Below are 19,922 nucleotides of genomic sequence, written 5' to 3'. Positions count from 1 at the left end.
CGTCAGCACAACATGGCTTCCGTAAAACATATTCATGTGAAACACAGCTAATATCATTCACTCATCACTTACATCAGATCCTTGATAAATCATCCCATGCTGACTGTATTTTTTTAGATTTTTCAAAAGCTTTTGACAAGGTTTGCCATAGACTTCTACTTTACAAACTACACCAACTAAACCTTGACGGTAACCTACTAATGTGGATTGAATGCTTTCTCACTAACAGATCACAATTCGTTACTGCCAACTGTCATAATTCTCCATTTCGCGAAGTTCATTCTGGCGTTCCGCAAGGGTCCGTCTTAGGTCCCTTGTTGTTTCTCATTTATATTAATGACCTGTCATCAGTTGTATCATCAAAAATTCATCTATTTGCTGACGACTGTGTTATTTTTCGAGAAATTACTACCGATAATGACATTAATATATTGCAGTCTGACCTTAACGCTATATCTAACTGGTGTGATAAATGGCTAATGGACCTAAACATTAAAAAGTGTAAAATCATGCGTGTATCAAGAAGTTGCACTACTTCACCTATTTACTATCTTAATAACATTCCTTTGGATTCTGTTAACTCTTATAAGTATCTTGGAGTTCACATAACAACTAACCTCAACTGGACAACTCATATTGAATACATCATTATCAATGCTAACCGCATGCTTGGCTATTTACGACGTAACTTTTTTAACGCTCCACATGGTTTAAAACTGCTACTTTATAAAACACTAATACGCTCTAAACTAGAATATGCTACAACCGTGTGGGACCCTACCTATAATAACCTGGTAACTTCCCTTGAACTTGTTCAGAATAACTCCGTTCGTTTTATATTGTCCAATTATAACAGAACCGCTAGCATTTCAACCATGAAAACTTCACTTGCACTTCCTTCCTTAGCATCTCGCAGAAAAGTCTCCCGTCTAACTCTATTTCACAAGATCTACCATCATCCCATCTTGCATGCCCAACTACTACTTCGCCCACAGCACATTTCCCACCGCATTGACCACCATCACAAAGTAGGCATCCCTTCATGCAACACAAAAACTTTTTTCAATTCTTTTTTGCCTCGCACATCAAAGGAGTGGAACAGACTTCCCGGTGACATTGTTGCTATTACTGATAACAATTTGTTCCGTGATGCTTTAGCTAACATTGTGTAATAAGTTCTTTTTTTGTGTTTTGTTGCAACAGCTAACATTGTATATTTAGGCTTGTTGTTGTATTACCTAACATGTATTATTATACAGCATATTAACAAACATTGTGCTCTTCCAAATTTATTTGTACGATTTAACCGTATTCACTGCTTTTTTTGTTAAATTCAATATTTTATTGTAAATAACCCACCCCCCTCTGTAATGCCATTTGGCCCTGAGGGTAAATAAATAAATAAAATAAATAAATAAATAAATAAATAATACAGAAAAATGTGTAAACCAAAAATTAATTTCCGCAGCGTTCATTACTTTCAATTTTTTTCGCGACGAAAATGTCAGTGCGCTTGAAGGCCACTTTTGAAAATAGCCGTGTGATGTCAATTATTCCTTCTATTGCGCGCAATACCTGTTCTTTTTTTTAAGCTTTAGTCATATCTTTTATTTCACGACAAAAGCAGCCGAACCGCATGTCAGGATGGCCGAGCGGTCCAAGGCGCTGCGTTCAGGTCTCAGTCCGGACTTCCGGGCGTGGGTTCGAGTCCCACTTCTGACCGTTATGTTTTGCTTCAGCTGTGTGAGTAATGACTATTGTTTATTAGCTAGGTGGCTGGGCGTGCAAGAACAGACATTTAGGAGTCATAATACAGATAAATGTGAATACCTATCGGCAAAAAAATTTTTTTCCACAGCGTTCATTACTTTCAATTTTTTTGCGACGAAAATTCCAGCGCGCCTATAGGGCACTTTTGAAAATATCCATGTGATGTCAATTACTTCTTCTATCGCACGCAATACCTGTTCTTTTTTAAATAAACATTAGTCATATGTTTTATTTCTCGACAAAAGCAGCCAAACCGCATGTCAGGATTTCCGTGCGGTCCAAGGCGCTGCGTTCAGGTCGCAGTCCGGTCTTACGGGCGTGGGTTCGAATCCCACTTTTGCCACTTATGTTTTGCTTCAGCTGTGTGAGTAATGACTATTGTTTATTAGCAAGGTTGCTGGGCGTACCGGTACAGACAATTAGGAGTCATAATACAGATAAATGTGTATACCTATCGGCACAAAATTTCTTTTCCGCGGCGTTCATTACTTTCAATTTTTGGCGACGAAAATTCCAACGCGCTTGATAGGCCACTTCTGAAAATAGCCTTGTGATGTCAATTACTCCTTCTATCGTGCGCAATACCTGTTCTTTTTTTCAATAAATTTTAGTCAAATGTTTTATTTCTCGACAAAAGCAGCCGAACCGCATGTCAGGATGGCCGAGCGGTCCAAGGCGCTGCGTTCAGGTCGCAGTCCGGGCATCCGGGCCTGGGTTGGCATCCCAATTCTGGCACTTATGCTTTGCTTCAGCTGTGTGAGTAATGACTATTGTTTATTAGCTAGGTGGCTGGGCGTACTGGTACAGACATTTAGTAGTCATATTACAGATAAATGTTAATACCTATCGGCACAAAAATTTTTTTTCCACAGCGTTCATCACTTTCACTTTTTTCGCAACCAAAACTCCAGCGCGCTTGATAGGCCACTTTTGAAAAGAGCCATGTGATATCAATTACTCCTTCTATCGCGCGCAATACTTGTTCTTTTTTTCAATAAATTTTAGTCATATGTTTTATTTCTCGACAAAAGCAGCCGAACCTCATGTCAGGATGGCCCAGCGGTCCAAGGCGCTGCGTTCAGGTTGCAGTCCGGGCATCCGGGCGTGGGTTCGCATCCCAATTCTGGCACTTATGCTTTGCTTCAGCTGTGTGAGTAATGACTATTGTTTATTAGCTAGGTGGCTGGGCGTACCGGTACAGACTTTAAGAGTCATAATACAGATAAATGTGAATACCTATCGGCACAAAAATATTTTTCCACAGCGTTCATTTCACTTTTTTTCGCGACCAAAACTCCAGCGCGCTTGATAGGCCACTTTTGAAAATAGCCATGTGATGGCATTTACTCCTTCTATCGTGCGCTATACCTGTTCTTTTTTTAAATAAACTTTAGTCATATCTTTTATTTCTCGACAGAAGCAGCCAAACCGCATGTCAGGATGGCCGAGTGGTCCAAGGCACTGCGTTCAGGTCGCAGTCCGGTCTTCAGGGCGTGGGTTCGAATCCCACTTTGACACTCAAGTTTTGCTTCAGCTGTGTGAGTAATGACTATTGTTTATTAGCTAGGTGGCTGGGCGTACCGGTACAGACATTTAGGAGTCATAATACAGAGAATTGTGTATACCTATCGGCACGAAAATTCTTTCCCAAGGCGTTCATTACTTTCACTTTTTTTCGCGACGAAAATTCCAGCGCGCTTGATAGGCCACTTTTGAAAATAGACATGTGATGTCATTTACTGCTTCTAACGCGCGCAATACCTGTTCTTTTTTAAATAGGTTTAGTCATATGTTTTATTTCTCGACAAAAGCAGCCGAACCGCATGTCAGGATGGCCGAGCGGTCTAAGGCGCTGCGTTCAGGTCGCAGTCCGGATTTCCGGGCGTGGGTTCGAATCCCACTTCTGACAGTTATGTTTTGCTTCAGCTATGTGAGTAATGACTATTGCTTATTAGCAAGGTGGCTGGGCGCACCGGTACAGACATTTAGGAGTCATAATACAGACAAATGTGTATACCTATCGGCACAAAATTTCTTTGCCGCGGCGTTCATTACTTTCATTTTTTTGGCGACGAAAATTCCAGCGCGCTTGATAGGCCACTTTTGAAAATAGCTATGTGATGTCAATAACTCCTTCTATTGCACGCAACACCTGTTCTTTTTTTCCATAAACTTTAGTCATATGTTTTATTTCTCGACAAAAGCAGCCAAACCGCATGTCAGGATGGCGGAGCGGCCCAGGGCACTGCGTTAAGGTCGCAGTCCGGTCTTCAGGGCGTGGGTACGAATCCCACTTCTGACACTTATGTTTTGCTTCAGCTGTGTGAGTAATGACTATTGTTTATTAGCTAGGTGGCTGGGTGTACCGGTACAGACATTTAGGAGTCATAATACAGATAAATGTGTGAACCTGTCGGCACAAAAATTCTTTTCCACAGCGTTCATTACTTTCACATTTTTCGCGACGAAAATGCCAGTGCGCTTGAAGGCCACTTTTGAAAATAGCCATGTGATGTCATTTACTGCTTCTATCGCGCGCAATTCCTGTTCTTTTTTTAAATAAACTTCAGTCATATCTTTTATTTCTCGACACAAGCAGCCAAACCGCATGTCAGGATGACCGAGCGGACCGAGGCACTGCGTTCAGGTTGCAGTCCGGACTTCAGGGCGTTGGTTCGAATCCCACTTCTGACACTTATGTTTTGCTTCAGCTGTGTGAGTAATGACTATTGTTTATTAGCTAGGTGGCTGGGCGTACCGGTACAGACGATTAGGAGTCATAATACAGATAAATTTGTATACCAAAATTTAATTTCCGTAGCGTTCATTACTTTCAATTTTTTTCGCGACGAAAATGCCAGTGTGCTTGAAGGCCACTTTTGAAAATAGCCGTGTGATGTCAATTATTCCTTCTATTGCGCGCAATACCTGTTCTTTTTTTTAAGCTTTAGTCATATCTTTTATTTCACGACAAAAGCAGCCGAACCGCATGTCAGGATGGCCGAGCGGTCCAAGGCGCTGCGTTCAGGTCGCAGTCCGGTCTTACGGGCGAGGGTTCGAATCCCACTTCTGACACTTATGTTTTGCTTCAGCTGTGTGAGTAATGACTATTGTTTATTAGCAAGGTTGCTGGGCGTACCGGTACAGACATTTAGAACTCATAATACAGATAAATGTGTATACCTATCGGCACAAAATTTCTTTTCCGCGGCGTTCATTACTTTCAATTTTTAGCGACGAAAATTGCAACGCGCTTGATAGGCCCCTTCTGAAAATAGCCATGTGATGTCAATTACTCCTTCTATCGTGCGCAATACCTGTTCATTTTTTCAATAAACTTTAGTCATATGTTTTATTTCTCGACAAAAGCAGCCAAACTGCATGTCAGGATGGCCGAGCGGTCCAAGGCGCTGCGTTCAGGTCGCAGTCCGGACTTAGGGGCGTGGGTTTGAATCCCACTTCTGACAGTTATATTTTGCTTCAGCTGTGTGAGTAATGACTATTGTTTATTAGCTAGGTGGCTGGGCGTACCGGTACAGACGATTAGGAGTCATAATACAGAAAAATGTGTAAACCAAAAATTAATTTCCGCAGCGTTCATTACTTTCAATTTTTTTCGCGACGAAAATGTCAGTGCGCTTGAAGGCCACTTTTGAAAATAGCCGTGTGATGTCAATTATTCCTTCTATTGCGCGCAATACCTGTTCTTTTTTTTAAGCTTTAGTCATATCTTTTATTTCACGACAAAAGCAGCCGAACCGCATGTCAGGATGGCCGAGCGGTCCAAGGCGCTGCGTTTAGGTCTCAGTCCGGACTTCCGGGCGTGGGTTCGAGTCCCACTTCTGACCGTTATGTTTTGCTTCAGCTGTGTGAGTAATGACTATTGTTTATTAGCTAGGTGGCTGGGCGTGCAAGAACAGACATTTAGGAGTCATAATACAGATAAATGTGAATACCTATCGGCAAAAAAATTTTTTTCCACAGCGTTCATTACTTTCAATTTTTTTGCGACGAAAATTCCAGCGCGCCTATAGGGCACTTTTGAAAATATCCATGTGATGTCAATTACTTCTTCTATCGCACGCAATACCTGTTCTTTTTTAAATAAACATTAGTCATATGTTTTATTTCTCGACAAAAGCAGCCAAACCGCAGGTCAGGATGGCCGTGCGGTCCAAGGCGCTGCGTTCAGGTCGCAGTCCGGTCTTACGGGCGTGGGTTCGAATCCCACTTCTGCCACTTATGTTTTGCTTCAGCTGTGTGAGTAATGACTATTGTTTATTAGCAAGGTTGCTGGGCGTACCGGTACAGACAATTAGGAGTCATAATACAGATAAATGTGTATACCTATCGGCACAAAATTTCTTTTCCGCGGCGTTCATTACTTTCAATTTTTGGCGACGAAAATTCCAACGCGCTTGATAGGCCACTTCTGAAAATAGCCATGTGATGTCAATTACTCCTTCTATCGTGCGCAATACCTGTTCTTTTTTTCAATAAATTTTAGTCAAATGTTTTATTTCTCGACAAAAGCAGCCGAACCGCATGTCAGGATGGCCGAGCGGTCCAAGGCGCTGCGTTCAGGTCGCAGTCCGGGCATCCGGGCCTGGGTTGGCATCCCAATTCTGGCACTTATGCTTTGCTTCAGCTGTGTGAGTAATGACTATTGTTTATTAGCTAGGTGGCTGGGCGTACTGGTACAGACATTTAGTAGTCATATTACAGATAAATTTTAATACCTATCGGCACAAAAATTTTTTTTCCACAGCGTTCATCACTTTCACTTTTTTCGCAACCAAAACTCCAGCGCGCTTGATAGGCCACTTTTGAAAAGAGCCATGTGATATCAATTACTCCTTCTATCGCGCGCAATACTTGTTCTTTTTTTCAATAAATTTTAGTCATATGTTTTATTTCTCGACAAAAGCAGCCGAACCTCATGTCAGGATGGCCCAGCGGTCCAAGGCGCTGCGTTCAGGTCGCAGTCCGGGCATCCGGGCGTGGGTTCGCATCCCAATTCTGGCACTTATGCTTTGCTTCAGCTGTGTGAGTAATGACTATTGTTTATTAGCTAGGTGGCTGGGCGTACCGGTACAGACTTTAAGAGTCATAATACAGATAAATGTGAATACCTATCGGCACAAAAATATTTTTCCACAGCGTTCATTTCACTTTTTTTCGCGACCAAAACTCCAGCGCGCTTGATAGGCCACTTTTGAAAATAGCCATGTGATGGCATTTACTCCTTCTATCGTGCGCTATACCTGTTCTTTTTTTAAATAAACTTTAGTCATATCTTTTATTTCTCGACAGAAGCAGCCAAACCGCATGTCAGGATGGCCGAGTGGTCCAAGGCACTGCGTTCAGGTCGCAGTCCGGTCTTCAGGGCGTGGGTTCGAATCCCACTTTGACACTCAAGTTTTGCTTCAGCTGTGTGAGTAATGACTATTGTTTATTAGCTAGGTGGCTGGGCGTACCGGTACAGACATTTAGGAGTCATAATACAGAGAATTGTGTATACCTATCGGCACGAAAATTCTTTCCCAAGGCGTTCATTACTTTCACTTTTTTTCGCGACGAAAATTCCAGCGCGCTTGATAGGCCACTTTTGAAAATAGACATGTGATGTCATTTACTGCTTCTAACGCGCGCAATACCTGTTCTTTTTTAAATAGGTTTAGTCATATGTTTTATTTCTCGACAAAAGCAGCCGAACCGCATGTCAGGATGGCCGAGCGGTCTAAGGCGCTGCGTTCAGGTCGCAGTCCGGATTTCCGGGCGTGGGTTCGAATCCCACTTCTGACAGTTATGTTTTGCTTCAGCTATGTGAGTAATGACTATTGCTTATTAGCAAGGTGGCTGGGCGCACCGGTACAGACATTTAGGAGTCATAATACAGACAAATGTGTATACCTATCGGCACAAAATTTCTTTGCCGCGGCGTTCATTACTTTCATTTTTTTGGCGACGAAAATTCCAGCGCGCTTGATAGGCCACTTTTGAAAATAGCTATGTGATGTCAATAACTCCTTCTATTGCACGCAACACCTGTTCTTTTTTTCCATAAACTTTAGTCATATGTTTTATTTCTCGACAAAAGCAGCCAAACCGCATGTCAGGATGGCGGAGCGGCCCAGGGCACTGCGTTAAGGTCGCAGTCCGGTCTTCAGGGCGTGGGTACGAATCCCACTTCTGACACTTATGTTTTGCTTCAGCTGTGTGAGTAATGACTATTGTTTATTAGCTAGGTGGCTGGGTGTACCGGTACAGACATTTAGGAGTCATAATACAGATAAATGTGTGAACCTGTCGGCACAAAAATTCTTTTCCACAGCGTTCATTACTTTCACATTTTTCGCGACGAAAATGCCAGTGCGCTTGAAGGCCACTTTTGAAAATAGCCATGTGATGTCATTTACTGCTTCTATCGCGCGCAATTCCTGTTCTTTTTTTAAATAAACTTCAGTCATATCTTTTATTTCTCGACACAAGCAGCCAAACCGCATGTCAGGATGACCGAGCGGACCGAGGCACTGCGTTCAGGTTGCAGTCCGGACTTCAGGGCGTTGGTTCGAATCCCACTTCTGACACTTATGTTTTGCTTCAGCTGTGTGAGTAATGACTATTGTTAATTAGCTAGGTGGCTGGGCGTACCGGTACAGACGATTAGGAGTCATAATACAGATAAATTTGTATACCAAAATTTAATTTCCGTAGCGTTCATTACTTTCAATTTTTTTCGCGACGAAAATGCCAGTGTGCTTGAAGGCCACTTTTGAAAATAGCCGTGTGATGTCAATTATTCCTTCTGTTGCGCGCAATACCTGTTCTTTTTTTTTAAGCGTTAGTCATATCTTTTATTTCACGACAAAAGCAGCCGAACCGCATGTCAGGATGGCCGAGCGGTCCAAGGCGCTGCGTTCAGGTCGCAGTCCGGTCTTACGGGCGAGGGTTCGAATCCCACTTCTGACACTTATGTTTTGCTTCAGCTGTGTGAGTAATGACTATTGTTTATTAGCAAGGTTGCTGGGCGTACCGGTACAGACATTTAGAACTCATAATACAGATAAATGTGTATACCTATCGGCACAAAATTTCTTTTCCGCGGCGTTCATTACTTTCAATTTTTAGCGACGAAAATTGCAACGCGCTTGATAGGCCCCTTCTGAAAATAGCCATGTGATGTCAATTACTCCTTCTATCGTGCGCAATACCTGTTCATTTTTTCAATAAACTTTAGTCATATGTTTTATTTCTCGACAAAAGCAGCCGAGCCGCATGTTAGGGTGGCCGAGCGGTCCAAGGCGCGGCGTTCAGGTCGCAGTCCGGACTTACGGGCGTGGGATTGAATCCCACTTCTGACAGTTATGTTTTGCTTCAGCTGTGTGAGTAATGACTATTGTTTATTAGCTAGGTGGCTGGGCGTACCGGTACAGACATTTAGGAGTCATAGTACAGATGAATGTGTATACCTGTCGACACAAAAATTATTTTCCGCAGCGTTCATTACTTTCAATTTTTTTCGCGACGAAAATGGCAGTGCGCTTGAAGGCCACTTTTGAAAATAGCCGTGTGATGTTAATTGTTCTTTCTATCGCGCGCAATACCTGTTCTTTTTTAAAAAGCTTTAGTCATATGTTTTATTTCTCGACAAAAGCAGCCAAACCGCATGTCAGGATGACCGAGCGGTCCAAGGCACTGCGTTCAGGTCGCAGTCCGGTCTTCCGGGCGTGGGTTCGAATCCCACTGCTGACACTTACGTTTTGCTTCAGCTGTGTGAGTAATGACTATTGTTTATTAGCTAGGTGGCTGGGCGTACCGGTACAGACATTTAGGAGTCATATTACAGATAAATGTCGGCACAAAAATTTTTTTTTCCAGAGCGTTCATTACTTTCACTTTTTTTCGCGACCAAAACTCCAGCGCGCTTGATAGGCCACTTTTGAAAATAGCCATGTGATGGCATTTACTCCTTCTATCGCGCGCAATACCTGTTCTTTTTTTTAAATAAACTTTAGTTATATCTTTTATTTCTCGACAAAAGTAGCCGAACCGCATGTCAGGATGGCCGAGCGGTCCAAGGCGCTGCGTTCAGGTCGCAGTCCGGACTTCCGGGCGTGGGTTCGAGTCCCACTTCTGACAGTTATATTTTGCTTCAGCTGTGTGAGTAATGACTATTGTTTATTAGCTAGGTGGCTGGGCGTGCCGGTACAGACATTTAGGAGTCATAATACAGATAAATGTGAATACCTATCGGCAAAAAAATTTTTTTTTCCACAGCGTTCAATACTTTCACTTTTTTTGTGACGAAAATTCCTGCGCGCTTGATAGGGCACTTTTGAAAATATCCATGTGATGTCAATTACTCCTTCTATCGCGCGCAATACCTGTTCTTTTTTTAAATAAACTTCAGTCATGTTTTATTTCTCGACAAAAGCAGCCAAACCGCATGTCAGGATGGCCGACCGGTCTAAGGAACTGCGTTCAGGTCGCAGTCCGGACTTCCGGGCGTGGGTTCGAATCCCACTTCTGACAGTTATGTTTTGCTTCAGCTATGTGAGTAATGACTATTGTTTATTAGCTAGGTGGCTGGGCGTACCGGTACAGACATTTAGGAGTCATAGTACAGATGAATGTGTATACCTGTCGACACAAAAATTATTTTCCGCAGCGTTCATTACTTTCAATTTTTTTCGCGACGAAAATGGCAGTGCGCTTGAAGGCCACTTTTGAAAATAGCCGTGTGATGTTAATTGTTCTTTCTATCGCGCGCAATACCTGTTCTTTTTTAAAAAGCTTTAGTCATATGTTTTATTTCTCGACAAAAGCAGCCAAACCGCATGTCAGGATGACCGAGCGGTCCAAGGCACTGCGTTCAGGTCGCAGTCCGGTCTTCCGGGCGTGGGTTCGAATCCCACTGCTGACACTTACGTTTTGCTTCAGCTGTGTGAGTAATGACTATTGTTTATTAGCTAGGTGGCTGGGCGTACCGGTACAGACATTTAGGAGTCATATTACAGATAAATGTCGGCACAAAAATTTTTTTTTCCACAGCGTTCATTACTTTCACAATTTTCGCGACGAAAATGCCAGTGCGCTTGTAGGCCACTTTTGAAATTGCCGTGTGATGTCAATTATTCCTTCTATTGTGCGCAATACCTGTTCTTTTTTTTAAGCTTTAGTCATATCTTTTATTTCACGACAAAAGCAGCCGAACCGCATGTCAGGATGGCCGAGTGGTCCAAGGCGCTGCGTTCAGGTCGCAGTCCTGACTTCCGGGCGTGGGTTCGAGTCCCACTTCTGACAGTTATGTTTTGCTTCAGCTGTGTTGGTAATGACTATTGTTTATTAGCTAGGTGGCTGGGCGTGCCGGTACAGACATTTAGGAGTCATAATACAGATAAATGTGAATACCTTTCGGCACAAAAATTTTTTCCACAGCGTTCATTACTTTCACTTTTTTTGCGACGAAAATTCCAGCGCGCTTATAGGGCACTTTTGAAAATATCCATGTGATGTCAATTACTTCTTCTATCGCACGCAATAGCTGTTCTTTTTTTAAATAAACTTCAGTCAGGTTTTATTTCTCGACAAAAGCAGCCGAACTGCATGTCAGGGTTGCCGAGCGGTCCACGGCGCTGCGTTCAGGTCGCAGTCCGGTCTTCCGGGCGTGGGTTCGAATCCCACTTTTGACACCTATGTTTTGCTTCAGCTGTGTGAGTAATGACTATTGTTTATTAGCTAGGTGGCTGGGCGTACCGGTACAGACATTTAGGAGTAATAATACAGATAAATGTGAATACATATCGGCACAAAATTTCTTTTCCACAGCGCTCATTACTTTCACTTTTTTTCGCGACGAAAACTCTAGCGCGCTTGATAGGCCAGTTTTGAAAATAGCCATGTGATGTCATTTACTCCTTCTATCGCGAGCAATACCTGTTCTTTTTTTCAATAAACTTTAGTCATATGTTTTATTTCTCGACAAAAGCAGCCGAACCGCATGTCAGGATGGCCGAGCGGTCCAAGGCGCTGCGTTCAGGTCGCAGTCCGGACTTACGGGCGTGGGATCGAATCCCACTTCTGACAGTTATGTTTTGCTTCAGCTGTGTGAGTAATGACTATTGTTTATTAGCTAGGTGGCTGGGCGTACCGGTACAGACATTTAGGAGTCATAATACAGATGAATGTGTATACCTGTCGACACAAAAATTATTTTCCGCAGCGTTCATTACTTTCAATTTTTTTCGCGACGAAAATGGCAGTGCGCTTGAAGGCCACTTTTGAAAATAGCCGTGTGATGTTAATTGTTCTTTCTATCGCGCGCAATACCTGTTCTTTTTTAAAAAGCTTTAGTCATATGTTTTATTTCTCGACAAAAGCAGCCGAACCGTTAGGATGGCCGGGCGGTCCAAGGCGCTGCGTTCAGGTCGCAGTCCGGTCTTCCGGGCGTGGGTTCGAATCCCACTTCTGACACTTCTGTTTTGCTTCAGCTGTGTGAGTATTGACTATTGTTTATTAGCTAGGTGGCTGGGCGTACCGGTACAGACATTTAGGAGTCATATTACAGATAAATGTGAATACCTATCGGCACAAAAAAAAATTTTTCCAGAGCGTTCATTACTTTCACTTTTTTTCGCGACCAAAACTCCAGCGCGCTTGATAGGCCACTTTTGAAAAGAGCCATGTGATGGCATTTACTCCTTGTACCGCACGCAATGCCTGTTCTTTTTTCAAATAAACTTTAGTCATATGTTTTAATTCTCGACAAAAGCAGCCGAACCGCATGTCAGGATGGCCGAGCGGTCCTAGGCGCTGCGTTCAGGTCGCAGTCCGGGCATCCGCGCGTGGGTTCGCATCCCCATTCTGGCACTTATGCTTTGCTTCAGCTGTGTGAGTAATGACTATTGTTTATTAGCTTGGTGGCTGGGCGTACCGGTACAGACTTTAAGAGTCATAATACAGAGAATTGTGAATACCTATCGGCACAAAAATTCTTTCCCACAACGTTCATTACTTTCACTTTTTTGCGCGACGAAAATTCCAGCGCGCTTGATAGGCCACTTTTGAAAATAGCCATGTGATGTCATTTACTGCTTCTATCGCGCGCAATACCTGTTCTTTTTTTTAAATAAACTTCAGTTATATCTTTTATTTCTCGACAAAAGCAGCCGAACCGCATGTCAGGATGGCCGAGCGGTCCAAGGCGCGTTCTGGTCGCAGTCCGGACTTCCGGGCGTTGGTTCGAATCCCACTTCTGACACTTATGTTTTGCTTCAGCTGTGTGAGTAATGACTATTGTTTATTAGCTAGGTGGCTGGGCGTACCGGTACAGACGATTAGGAGTCATAATACAGATAAATGTGTAAACCAAAAATTAATTTCCGCAGCGTTCATTACTTTCAATTTTTTTCGCGACGAAAATGCCAGTGCGCTTGAAGGCCACTTTTGAAAATAGCCGTGTGATGTCAATTATTCCTTCTATTGCGCGCAATACCTGTTCTTTTTTTAAGCTTTAGTCATATCTTTTATTTCACGACAAAAGCTGCCGAACCGCATGTCAGGATGGCCGAGTGGTCCAAGGCGCTGCGTTCAGGTCGCAGTCCTGACTTCCGGGCGTGGGTTCGAGTCCCACTTCTGACAGTTATGTTTTGCTTCAGCTGTGTGGGTAATGACTATTGTTTATTAGCTAGGTGGCTGGGCGTGCCGGTACAGACATTTAGGAGTTATAATACAGATAAATGTGAATAACTTTCGGCACAAAAATTTTTTCCACAGCGTTCATTACTTTCACTTCTTTTGCGACGAAAATTCCAGCGCGCTTATAGGGCACTTTTGAAAATATCCTAGTGATGTCAATTACTTCTTCTATCGCACGCAATAGCTGTTCTTTTTTTAAATAAACTTCAGTCAGGTTTTATTTCTCGACAAAAGCAGCCGAACTGCATGTCAGGGTTGCCGAGCGGTCCACGGCGCTGCGTTCAGGTCGCAGTCCGGTCTTCCGGGCGTGGGTTCGAATCCCACTTCTGACACCTATGTTTTGCTTCAGCTGTGTGAGTAATGACTATTGTTTATTAGCTAGGTGGCTGGGCGTACCGGTACAGACATTTAGGAGTCATATTACAGATAAATGTGAATACCTATCGGCACAAAAAAAAATTTTTCCAGAGCGTTCATTACTTTCACTTTTTTTCGCGACCAAAACTCCAGCGCGCTTGATAGGCCACTTTTGAAAATAGCCATGAGATGGCATTTACTCCTTCTATCGCGCGCAATACCTGTTCTTTTTTTTAAATAAACTTTAGTTACATCTTTTATTTCTCGACAAATGTAGCCGAACCGCATGTCAGGATGGCCGAGCGGTCCAAGGCGCTGCGTTCAGGTCGCAGTCCGGACTTCCGGGCGTGGGTTCGAGTCCCACTTCTGACAGTTATATTTTGCTTCAGCTGTGTGAGTAATGACTATTGTTTATTAGCTAGGTGGCTGGGCGTGCCGGTACAGACATTTAGGAGTCATAATACAGATAAATGTGAATACCTCTCGGCACAAAAATTTTTTTTTCCACAGCGTTCATTACTTTCATTTTTTTGGCGACGAAAATTCCAGCGCGCTTGATAGGCCACTTTTGAAAATATCCATGTGATGGCATTCACTCCTTCTATCGCGCGCAATACCTGTTCTTGTTTTAAATAAACTTCAGTTATATCTTTTATTTCTCGACAAAAGCAGCCGAACCGCATGTCAGGATGGCCGAGCGGTCCAAGGCGCGTTCAGGTCGCAGTCCGGACTTCCGGGCGTGGGTTCGAGTCCCACTTCTGACAGTTATGTTTTGCTTCAGCTGTGTGAGTAATGACTATTGTTTATTAGCTAGGTGGCTGGGCGTACCGGTACAGACATTTAGGAGTCATAATACAGAGAATTGTGTATACCTATCGGCACGAAAATTCTTTCCCACGGCGTTCATTACTTTCACTTTTTTTCGCGACGAAAATTCCAGCGCGCTTGATAGGCCACTTTTGAAAAAAGCCATGTGATGTCATTTACTGCTTCTATTGCGCGCAATACCTGTTCTTTTTTTTAAGCTTTAGTCATATCTTTTATTTCACGACAAAATACCGCATGTCAGGATGGCCGAGTGGTCCAAGGCGCTGCGTTCAGGTCGCAGTCCGGACTTCCGGGCGTGGGTTCGAATCCCACTTCTGACAGTTATGTTTTGCTTCAGCTATGTGAGTAATGACTATTGTTTATTAGCTAGGTGGCTGGGCGCACCGGTACAGACATTTAGGAGTCATAATACAGAAAATTGTGTATACCTATCGGCACAAAATTAGTTTGCCGCGGCGTTCATTACTTTCATTTTTTTGGCGACGGAAATTCCAGTGCGCTTGATAGGCCACTTTTGAAAATAGCTATGTGATGTCAATTACTCCTTCTATCGCACGCAACACCTGTTCTTTTTTTCCATAAACTTTAGTCATATGTTATATTTCTCGACAAAAGCAGCCAAACCGCATGTCAGGATGGCGGAGCGGTCCAGGGCACTGCGTTCAGGTCGCAGTCCGGTCTTCAGGGCGTGGGTACGAATCCCACTTCTGACACTTATGTTTTGCTTCAGCTGTGTGAGTAATGACTATTGTTAATTAGCTAGGTGGCTGGGCGTACCGGTACAGACGATTAGGAGTCATAATACAGATAAATGTGTATACCAAAAATTAATTTCCGCAGCGTTCATTACTTTCAATTTTTTTCGCGACGAAAATGCCAATGCGCTTGAAGGCCACTTTTGAAAATAGCCGTGTGATGTCAATTATTCCTTCTATTGCGCGCAATACCTGTTCTTTTTTTTTAAGCTTTAGTCATATCTTTTATTTCACGACAAAAGCAGCCGAACCGCATGTCAGGATGGCCGAGTAGTCCAAGGCGCTGCGTTCAGGTCGCAGTCCTGACTTCCGGGCGTGGGTTCGAGTCCCACTTCTGACAGTTATGTTTTGCTTCAGCTGTGTGGGTAATGACTATTGTTTATTAGCTAGGTGGCTGGGCGTGCCGGTACAGACATTTAGGAGTCATAATACAGATAAATGTGAATACCTTTCGGCACAAAAATTTTTTCCACAGCGTTCATTACTTTCACTTTTTTTGCGACGAAAATTCAGCGCGCTTGATAGGCCACTTTTGAAAACAGCCATGTGATGTCAATTACTCCTTCTATCGCGCGCAATACCTGTTCTTTTTTTAAATAAACTTTAGTCATATGTTTTATTTCTCGACAAAAGCAGCCGAACCGCATGTCAGGATGGCCGAGCGGTCCAAGGCGCTGCGTTCAGGTCGCAGTCCGGACTTCCGGGCGTGGGTTCGAGTCCCACTTCTGACAGTTATGTTTTGCTTCAGCTGTGTGAGTAATGACTATTGTTTATTAGCTAGGTGGCTGGGCGTGCCGGTACAGACTTTTAGGAGTCATAATACAGATAAATGTGAATACCTATCGGCACAAAAATGTTTTTCCGCGGCGTTCATTACTTTCATTTTTTTTGGCCACGAAAATTCCAGCGCTTGATAGGCCACTTTTGAAAACAGCCATGTGATGTCAATTACTCCTTCTATCGCGCGCAATACCTGTTCTTTTTTTCAATAAACTTTAGTCATATGTTTTATTTCTCGACAAAAGCAGTTGAACCGCATGTCAGGATGGCCGAGCGGTCCAAGGCGCTGCGTTCAGGTCGCAGTCGGGGCATCCGGGCGTGGGTTCGCATCCCAATTCTGGCACCTATGCTTTGCTTCAGCTGTGTGAGTAATGACTATTGTTTATTAGCTAGGTGGCTGGGCGTACCGGTACAGACATTTAGGTGTCATAATACAGATAAATGTGTATACCTGTCGGCACAAAAATTATTTTCCGCAGCATTCATTACTTTCAATTTTTTTCGCGACGAAAATGCCAGTGCCCTTGAAGGCCACTTTTGAAATTAGCCGTGTGATGTGAATTATTCTTTCTATCGCGCACAATACCTGTTCTTTTTTAAAAAGCTTTAGTCATATGTTTTATTTCTCGACAAAAGCAGCCAAACCGCATGTCAGGATGACCGAGCGGTCCAAGGCGCTGCTGCGTTCAGGTCGCAGTCCGGTCTTCCTGGCGTGGGTTCGAATCCCACTGCTGACACTTATGTTTTGCTTCAGCTGTGTGAGTAATGACTATTGTTTACTAGCTAGGTGGCTGGGCGTACCGGTACAGACATTTAGGAGCCATATTACAGATAAATGTGAATACCTATCGGCACAAAAATTTTTTTTCCACAGCGTTCATTACTTTCACTTTTTTTCGCGACCAAAATTCCAGTGCGCTTGATAGGCCACTTTTGAAAACAGCCATGTGATGTCAATTACTCCTTCTATCGCGCGCAATACCTGTTCTTTTTTTTTCAATAAACTTTAGTCATATGTTTTATTTATCGACAAAAGCAGCCGAACCGCATGTCAGGATGGCCGAGCGGTCCAAGGCGCTGCGTTCAGGTCGCAGTCCGGTCTTCCGGGCGTGGGTTCGATTCCCACTTCTGACACCTATGTTTTGCTTCATCTGTGTGAGTAATGACTATTGTTTATTAGCTAGGTGGCTGGGCGTACCGGTACAGACATTTAGGAGTAATAATACAGATAAATGTGAATACATATCGGCACAAAATTTCTTTTCCACAGCGCTCATTACTTTCACTTTTTTTCGCGACGAAAACTCTAGCGCGCTTGATAGGCCAGTTTTAAAAATAGCCATGTGATGTCATTTACTCCTTCTATCGCGAGCAATACCTGTTCTTTTCTTAAATAAACATTAGTGATATGTTTTATTTCTCGACAAAAGCGGCCAAACCACATGTCAGGATGGCCGAGCGGTCCAAGGCGCTGCGTTCAGGTCGCAGTCCGGTCTTACGGGCGTGGGTTCGAATCCCACTTCTGACACTTATGTTTTGCTTCAGCTGTGTGAGTAATGATTATTGTTTATTAGCAAGGTTGCTGGGCGTACCGGTACAGACATTTAGGAGTCATAATACAGATAAATGTGTATACCTATCGGCACAAAATTTCTTTTCCGAGGCGTTCATTACTTTCAATTTTTGGCGACGAAAATTCCAACGCGCTTAATAGGCCACTTCTGAAAATAGCCATGTGATGTCAATTACTCCTTCTATCGTGCGCAATACCTGTTCTTTTTTTCAATAAACTTTAGTCATATGTTTTATTTATCGACAAAAGCAGCCGAACCGCATGTCAGGATGGCCGAGCGGTCGGAGGCGCTGCGTTCAGGTCGCAGTCCGGACTTACGGGCGTGGGTTCGAATCCCACTTCTGACAGTTATGTTTTGCTTCAGCTGTGTGAGTAATGACTATTGTTTATTAGCTGGGTCGCTGGGCGTACTGGTACAGACATTTAGGAGTCATAATACATATAAATGTGTGTACCTGTCGGCACAAAAATTATTTTCCGCAGCGTTCATTACTTTCAATTTTTTTCGCGACCAAAACTCCAGCGCGCTTGATAAGCCACTTTTGAAAATAGCAATGTGATGGCATTTACTCCTTCTATCGCGCGCAATACCTGTTCTTTTTTTAAATAAACTTTAGTTATATCTTTTCTTTCTTGACAAAAGCAGCCGAACCGCATGTCAGGATGGCCGAGCGGTCCAAGGCGCAGCGTTCAGGTCGCAGTCCGGACTTCCGGGCGTGGGTTCGAGTCCCACTTCTGACAGTTATGTTTTGCTTCAGCTGTGTGAGTAATGACTATTGTTTATTAGCTAGGTGGCTGGGCGTACCGGTACAGACTTTAAGAGTCATAATACAGATAAATGTGAATACCTATCGGCACAAAAATGTTTTTCCGCGGCGTTCATTACTTTCATTTTTTTTGGCCACGAAAATTCCAGCGCGCTTGATAGGCCACTTTTGAAAAGAGCCATGTGATGTCAATTACTCCTTCTATCGCGCGCAATACCTGTTCTTTTTTTCAATAAACTTTAGTCATATGTTTTATTTCTCGACAAAAGCAGTCGAACCGCATGTCAGGATGGCCGAGCGGTCCAAGGCGCTGCGTTCAGGTCGCAGTCGGGGCATCCGGGCGTGGGTTCGCATCAAATTCTGGCACCTATGCTTCGCTTCAGCTGTGTGAGTAATGACTATTGTTTAATAGCTAGGTGGCTGGGCGTACCGGTACAGACATTTAGGAGTCATAATACAGATAAATGTGTATACCTGTCGGCACAAAGATTATTTTCCGCAGCATTCATTACTTTCAATTTTTTTCGCGACGAAAATGCCAGTGCGCTTGAAGGCCTCTTTTGAAAATAGCCGTGTGATGTGAATTATTCTTTCTATCGCGCGCAATACCTGTTCTTTTTTAAAAAGCTTTAGTCATATGTTTTATTTCTCGACAAAAGCAGCCAAACCGCATGTCAGGATGACCGAGCGTCCAAGGCGCTGCTGCGTTCAGGTCGCAGTCCGGTCTTCCTGGCGTGGGTTCGAATCCCACTGCTGACACTTATGTTTTGCTTCAGCTGTGTGAGTAATGACTATTGTTTATTAGCTAGGTGGCTGGGCGTACCGGTACAGACATTTAGGAGTCATATTACAGATAAATGTGAATACCTATCGGCACAAAAATTTTTTTTCCACAGCGTTCATTACTTTCACTTTTTTTCGCGACCAAAATTCCAGCGCGCTTGATAGGCCACTTTTGAAAACAGCCATGTGATGTCAATTACTCCTTCTATCGCGCGCAATACCTGTTCTTTTTTTCAATAAATTTTAGTCATATGTTTTATTTATCGACAAAAGCAGCCGAACCGCATGTCAGGATGGCCGAGCGGTCCAAGGCGCTGCGTTCAGGTCGCAGTCCGGTCTTCCGGGCGTGGGTTCGAATCCCACTTCTGACACCTATGTTTTGCTTCAGCTGTGTGAGTAATGACTATTGTTTATTAGCTAGGTGGCTGGGCGTACCGGTACAGACATTTAGGAGTAATAATACTGATAAATGTGAATACATATCGCCACAAAATTTCTTTTCCACAGCGCTCATTACTTTCACTTTTTTCGCGACGAAAACTCTAGCGCGCTTGATAGGCCAGTTTTGAAAATAGCCATGTGATGTCATTTACTCCTTCTATCGCGAGC

General features: G+C 43.4%; 28 non-coding genes across 28 annotated transcripts; all 28 read left to right on the top strand.

Annotated features, from left to right (window-relative positions):
- Positions 1-1,638: 1,638 nt before the first annotated feature.
- TRNAL-CAG (transfer RNA leucine (anticodon CAG)) lies at positions 1,639-1,722 on the top strand. Its single transcript has one exon. It is a non-coding gene; the product is annotated as a tRNA-Leu (tRNA).
- Positions 1,723-3,204: 1,482 nt separating this feature from the next.
- Positions 3,205-3,287, top strand: TRNAL-CAG (transfer RNA leucine (anticodon CAG)). Its single transcript has one exon. It is a non-coding gene; the product is annotated as a tRNA-Leu (tRNA).
- A 308-nt stretch (positions 3,288-3,595) lies between these two features.
- TRNAL-CAG (transfer RNA leucine (anticodon CAG)) lies at positions 3,596-3,679 on the top strand. The gene has a single exon. It is a non-coding gene; the product is annotated as a tRNA-Leu (tRNA).
- Positions 3,680-4,761: 1,082 nt separating this feature from the next.
- Positions 4,762-4,845, top strand: TRNAL-CAG (transfer RNA leucine (anticodon CAG)). The gene has a single exon. It is a non-coding gene; the product is annotated as a tRNA-Leu (tRNA).
- Positions 4,846-5,153: 308 nt separating this feature from the next.
- Positions 5,154-5,237, top strand: TRNAL-CAG (transfer RNA leucine (anticodon CAG)). The gene has a single exon. It is a non-coding gene; the product is annotated as a tRNA-Leu (tRNA).
- Positions 5,238-5,534: 297 nt separating this feature from the next.
- Positions 5,535-5,618, top strand: TRNAL-UAG (transfer RNA leucine (anticodon UAG)). Its single transcript has one exon. It is a non-coding gene; the product is annotated as a tRNA-Leu (tRNA).
- Positions 5,619-7,100: 1,482 nt separating this feature from the next.
- TRNAL-CAG (transfer RNA leucine (anticodon CAG)) lies at positions 7,101-7,183 on the top strand. Its single transcript has one exon. It is a non-coding gene; the product is annotated as a tRNA-Leu (tRNA).
- A 308-nt stretch (positions 7,184-7,491) lies between these two features.
- TRNAL-CAG (transfer RNA leucine (anticodon CAG)) lies at positions 7,492-7,575 on the top strand. Its single transcript has one exon. It is a non-coding gene; the product is annotated as a tRNA-Leu (tRNA).
- A 1,083-nt stretch (positions 7,576-8,658) lies between these two features.
- TRNAL-CAG (transfer RNA leucine (anticodon CAG)) lies at positions 8,659-8,742 on the top strand. The gene has a single exon. It is a non-coding gene; the product is annotated as a tRNA-Leu (tRNA).
- Positions 8,743-9,441: 699 nt separating this feature from the next.
- TRNAL-CAG (transfer RNA leucine (anticodon CAG)) lies at positions 9,442-9,525 on the top strand. Its single transcript has one exon. It is a non-coding gene; the product is annotated as a tRNA-Leu (tRNA).
- A 303-nt stretch (positions 9,526-9,828) lies between these two features.
- Positions 9,829-9,912, top strand: TRNAL-CAG (transfer RNA leucine (anticodon CAG)). The gene has a single exon. It is a non-coding gene; the product is annotated as a tRNA-Leu (tRNA).
- Positions 9,913-10,221: 309 nt separating this feature from the next.
- TRNAL-CAG (transfer RNA leucine (anticodon CAG)) lies at positions 10,222-10,305 on the top strand. Its single transcript has one exon. It is a non-coding gene; the product is annotated as a tRNA-Leu (tRNA).
- A 307-nt stretch (positions 10,306-10,612) lies between these two features.
- TRNAL-CAG (transfer RNA leucine (anticodon CAG)) lies at positions 10,613-10,696 on the top strand. The gene has a single exon. It is a non-coding gene; the product is annotated as a tRNA-Leu (tRNA).
- A 296-nt stretch (positions 10,697-10,992) lies between these two features.
- TRNAL-CAG (transfer RNA leucine (anticodon CAG)) lies at positions 10,993-11,076 on the top strand. The gene has a single exon. It is a non-coding gene; the product is annotated as a tRNA-Leu (tRNA).
- Positions 11,077-11,381: 305 nt separating this feature from the next.
- On the top strand, positions 11,382-11,465 carry TRNAL-CAG (transfer RNA leucine (anticodon CAG)). Its single transcript has one exon. It is a non-coding gene; the product is annotated as a tRNA-Leu (tRNA).
- Positions 11,466-11,775: 310 nt separating this feature from the next.
- On the top strand, positions 11,776-11,859 carry TRNAL-CAG (transfer RNA leucine (anticodon CAG)). The gene has a single exon. It is a non-coding gene; the product is annotated as a tRNA-Leu (tRNA).
- A 303-nt stretch (positions 11,860-12,162) lies between these two features.
- TRNAL-CAG (transfer RNA leucine (anticodon CAG)) lies at positions 12,163-12,246 on the top strand. The gene has a single exon. It is a non-coding gene; the product is annotated as a tRNA-Leu (tRNA).
- Positions 12,247-13,329: 1,083 nt separating this feature from the next.
- TRNAL-CAG (transfer RNA leucine (anticodon CAG)) lies at positions 13,330-13,413 on the top strand. The gene has a single exon. It is a non-coding gene; the product is annotated as a tRNA-Leu (tRNA).
- A 305-nt stretch (positions 13,414-13,718) lies between these two features.
- On the top strand, positions 13,719-13,802 carry TRNAL-CAG (transfer RNA leucine (anticodon CAG)). Its single transcript has one exon. It is a non-coding gene; the product is annotated as a tRNA-Leu (tRNA).
- A 313-nt stretch (positions 13,803-14,115) lies between these two features.
- TRNAL-CAG (transfer RNA leucine (anticodon CAG)) lies at positions 14,116-14,199 on the top strand. The gene has a single exon. It is a non-coding gene; the product is annotated as a tRNA-Leu (tRNA).
- Positions 14,200-14,891: 692 nt separating this feature from the next.
- Positions 14,892-14,975, top strand: TRNAL-CAG (transfer RNA leucine (anticodon CAG)). Its single transcript has one exon. It is a non-coding gene; the product is annotated as a tRNA-Leu (tRNA).
- A 691-nt stretch (positions 14,976-15,666) lies between these two features.
- Positions 15,667-15,750, top strand: TRNAL-CAG (transfer RNA leucine (anticodon CAG)). Its single transcript has one exon. It is a non-coding gene; the product is annotated as a tRNA-Leu (tRNA).
- A 307-nt stretch (positions 15,751-16,057) lies between these two features.
- On the top strand, positions 16,058-16,141 carry TRNAL-CAG (transfer RNA leucine (anticodon CAG)). The gene has a single exon. It is a non-coding gene; the product is annotated as a tRNA-Leu (tRNA).
- Positions 16,142-17,240: 1,099 nt separating this feature from the next.
- Positions 17,241-17,324, top strand: TRNAL-CAG (transfer RNA leucine (anticodon CAG)). Its single transcript has one exon. It is a non-coding gene; the product is annotated as a tRNA-Leu (tRNA).
- A 310-nt stretch (positions 17,325-17,634) lies between these two features.
- TRNAL-CAG (transfer RNA leucine (anticodon CAG)) lies at positions 17,635-17,718 on the top strand. The gene has a single exon. It is a non-coding gene; the product is annotated as a tRNA-Leu (tRNA).
- Positions 17,719-18,026: 308 nt separating this feature from the next.
- On the top strand, positions 18,027-18,110 carry TRNAL-CAG (transfer RNA leucine (anticodon CAG)). Its single transcript has one exon. It is a non-coding gene; the product is annotated as a tRNA-Leu (tRNA).
- Positions 18,111-18,420: 310 nt separating this feature from the next.
- TRNAL-CAG (transfer RNA leucine (anticodon CAG)) lies at positions 18,421-18,504 on the top strand. The gene has a single exon. It is a non-coding gene; the product is annotated as a tRNA-Leu (tRNA).
- A 1,096-nt stretch (positions 18,505-19,600) lies between these two features.
- TRNAL-CAG (transfer RNA leucine (anticodon CAG)) lies at positions 19,601-19,684 on the top strand. Its single transcript has one exon. It is a non-coding gene; the product is annotated as a tRNA-Leu (tRNA).
- Positions 19,685-19,922: the final 238 nt, after the last annotated feature.

Source organism: Rhipicephalus microplus, chromosome X, assembly GCF_043290135.1.
Source record: "Rhipicephalus microplus isolate Deutch F79 chromosome X, USDA_Rmic, whole genome shotgun sequence".
NCBI lineage: Eukaryota > Metazoa > Arthropoda > Arachnida > Ixodida > Ixodidae > Rhipicephalus > Rhipicephalus microplus.
The sequence above is the reverse complement of the archived record's forward strand: the minus strand, read 5'-3'. Positions and strand labels throughout refer to the sequence as shown.